This window comes from Limulus polyphemus, unplaced genomic scaffold (genome assembly GCF_000517525.1).
Source record: "Limulus polyphemus unplaced genomic scaffold, Limulus_polyphemus-2.1.2 Scaffold5531, whole genome shotgun sequence".
NCBI lineage: Eukaryota > Metazoa > Arthropoda > Merostomata > Xiphosura > Limulidae > Limulus > Limulus polyphemus.
This window is the reverse complement of record NW_013671141.1, coordinates 2,529-6,493: the sequence shown is the minus strand read 5'-3', so window position 1 is coordinate 6,493 and position 3,965 is coordinate 2,529.

Here is a 3,965-nt window from a genome sequence, read left to right as displayed (position 1 = left end):
ACACAAAACAGTAATCATGAAGAGAAACTACAGCAAGAAAACACAACAACAACAACAAAAAGAAGTAAAATCAGTAATACGAACATATTAAAAATGTATAATTTAAATGAAGGCTGCACGTTGTTCAGTGTTGGAGAATGCTGTTTGATGTGGAGATTTTCTTTAATCAATTTTACTTCTTTTCTTTTTTTGTTGTTGTTGTTGTATTTTCTTGCCGTAGTTTCTCCTCATGATTACTGTTTTGTGTTTTATTTGTTCAATTAATAAAACATAAAACGCACGTCTAGTTTTTCGACAGGCCAAACTTCTCGTTAGGTTAATTTTTTAATATTTTTTCTATTCTTATTATGATATTTCTTTTGCAACGTCTCAACCAACAATTGGTCCAGTTATCAACGCTGTTTTCAAGTTTTGAACAACTCGACTTTCAAGATCTACGTATCTACATGAGCCGATGTTTCCATTTATCAACGTTATATTATAACTCAGCTAACATATGTTTCTATATATATCAAAGCTATCTTCAAGTTTTGTACGACGAAAAACCTTTTCAAGTATTCTTATTATGCTGGTGTGTTAGTAACTATAATAAAAAACGTAAGATGGTGTTTCTAATTGGCTAATTTAATTAATAGATTGATTTTCGTCCCAATATATTCAGGTAGCTTCCTTTGATCATAAATTAATACTTTACTATAGCTGAAAGCAACAGTATCAGGATTTGAGTTGAAATTAATGTAGTGAACAACTTTACAATAGGCATTTTTTGAAACAATTAAAACTGCGCATTGGTTACAAATTCAAAGTGTAACGCTTATTCTCACAGTGTACGTGTTGAACTATAAATATTTAACTTAGGTCTAAATAAATTATTTACAGCAAACTTCAGATAAAAACGTGTAAAAATATTTCACAAATTAAAGACATTTTAGAATTTTAGTAAATAAAAGATTTGAAATGTTATTTTCTACGTGCCTCTGATTTCGTGACGTAATGGACAAGTAAAGACTAATGTGTCAGAAAATATCTGCAGTTAAGTTGTTTTTATAATAATTTCAGGCCTGTTGGTTTTCCCATATTTAACTGCCTTTGACGTTTTAACCTTAACTTTTAAAGTTGTTTCATGTTGAATTACAATAAAACATGTTTTTCCTGACATAAACTCAATGTTTATAAGGGTTTATTTTAGTATGTTCTCTATCCGTAATGTACAGAGAACATTAGAAGATCAAAGTTTCATTGGTAAAAAGGGGAATTTTCAAGTATCTAAAGTAAGTCTTCTTCTGGGGAGGGGGTGTTAGGGGAGATTGTGAGGACTGTGGATTGCCTCTGATGGGGCAAAATCTGATAGGAGGGAAACAGGTCCTTTTTAATTCTTATTCAATTGGGTTTATAAAATATTTTAAAATTTAAAACTAAACAGTGAAGCCTAGCGTATTAAAAGTTAACAGCATCTTACGCCTATTAATGTTTACTGTAAAGACCTACAAGTTCCTGCGTTCCCCCTCTTAAAGCTGATTTTTTTCTTTCTAAGAACTCGCAGCAAGAAACGTGTAAAATTAGCCATATCTTTTTAGTCATATTTTTTGTCAAATTTTATGACTGAAAGAAAAGGGCACTTTGGGGGCATAAGGACAGGGGCTTGAGCCTATCCAGCCATTCCGCATTGTACATCATTGTACTCCATGAAGGTTTATTTTATAATTTGAATTATTCTCATCACATGGAGATTGAAAGTTTAGTATCTAATACTGAACATAATCCCACATTAAGGTAGTTTGAGGCCCTAGCGCACTTATTTTTTTAGGCCCGTTGAATAGGGTACAAGCAAATTTAAAGTTAATTATAATTAATGCATATTAAGTTAATTGGAGAATATGAGCTAATTATTTGAAGTAAATTAGAATATGATGCATCTAACTTTTAAGGATGATATATTAAAATCAAATGATTATAATAATTATTATTTACTTGTACAACACGGCAATTAAGAATGAATTAGGTACATAAAAGACAATATAGTTATTGTACAACATTACGGAAGCATGCCAAAACATTACCCTACAAAATTTATTCCTTGCTTTGACGAAGCAAAATCTCTAATTACATGTTCACAATCTATTTGTCAAAACAATGTCCTTTCTATCGTGAGCAAGGAAATGGCATTAAATCGTTCATTTAACATCGAAGCACGCAATTCATTTTTTACTCTAGCCATTTTAGAAAAAAGCTCTCTCTGCTCTGCAATTCGTGGCGGGTAAGCACAAATATATTCTTAACTGTCAACTACCGGTATTTATTTATTATTATAAAAGTAACAAAAATGTATAACTTAGAAACCTTTATGTTAGATAACGTTAAATTAAGTAATATAAATGATAATAATAACAAAATCTTTCTACGAGGTAAACTCTCTAGGACTAACAGTAACAGCTCTCGAGTAGCACGAGCTTACTTGGTTAGTATAATATTTGCTTCATGTTACCGTATATTTTGACACTTCTTATGGAAGAAATTTTAAAAATCACGGTCCAAAAGGCAATAAAACGATAAAATTTATTATTAAACAGTTGTATAAGGTTAAGAAGTTTTAAACTATTTAGTGTAAAGAAATGTTGTTTCCTGCTACAATTTGAAGTAATTCTAGAAATAAAAAATTGTAATTTTGATTTAATTTGTATTTTTATATGGTCAAGTTGATCAAGTCTGTATTGAGTAGGAATAGAACAAATAACAAATAAAATATGAAAATTTATCGAAAAAGAGTACTGACGGTCCGAATTGTCAGTAGGAACACCTCACCGCTTGGGGGCCCTGCCGCAAGTGCGTCATGGTTAATGCGGCCCTGACTGAGCATTTAAATGCTGGAATATTTTTCATCTTTAGGTGGCCGTTGTTTTATGGATAAATAAAAATACATATATAATCATGAGGAGTTTTCAAGTATTCGTTTCTTCTGTAAGTGTAAAAACCACGTAACATCCTGTGTTTTATCACAATTCTTGTTTATTTATTTTCTTTGTCATGGTTGAATTTGGATAAGTCTGTGCATTATATTTAATTTAACTAGGTATGAGAACGTTGTCTGATAGCATAAAAATCTGGTTTGATCCAGTTTCAAGTGTTCCTATCTTTGTAAGTTGACTGGTATTTTCATGAGCTGTTCCTCATTAGAACGTTGTTTGTTTACAAATGAGGATTATGCAAGTGTGGCTTCCTTACCTCAAATATCTTGATTAGAGGAAAGTTGTTTAGTATTAGTCACGATACTTTGCCTCAGGAAAAACGCCAAGGACGGGAAGTAACATTTTCCTTAAATCTCGGGCGATAAGTAAGTGTGGCTTCCAAAAAATGTCTGCTAGTTTTTAACCCGCATAGATAAAAATAAGAATTTGATATTGCACCACCCTAAATTTGTACACAGAAGTAAGGTTACAGTAAAACATTCCTACAATATTATGAAGACACGTGGTAGTGTCGTGCAGCCAAAAAACCCTGCAGGACACACTGTGTGTTATTAACAGGGGTGATATTTTAGCTATTTTCCACTTTCTCTATCTCAAACTGTGGTTATCCAAACTATCACATATTGTCAGTGGATGTTCTTTATATCAATAACAACTGTATATATATATATATATATATATTCATTTAGACTTTGAAAACTGTTAGGGAATGACTACGAATAAAACCAGAAAAATATGTTTATGTAACAACCTATTGCTTTAATTCAGATGTTACCTAAGTTTGAAAAACGTTTAATTCAGATGTTACCTAAGCTTAAAAAGCGTTAGGGAATGACTAAGAATAAAACTGGAAAGTCCATTTAAATAATACCTTGTTGCATTAATTTAAATGTTAGCTAAAGAGCGTATGACGTTAAGATTAAGTAAGTTTATAAAAGTAGTCTTAGAATACCTCGAGTATTCGGGAATATTTGTGACCCAGAAACAATACTACGATAT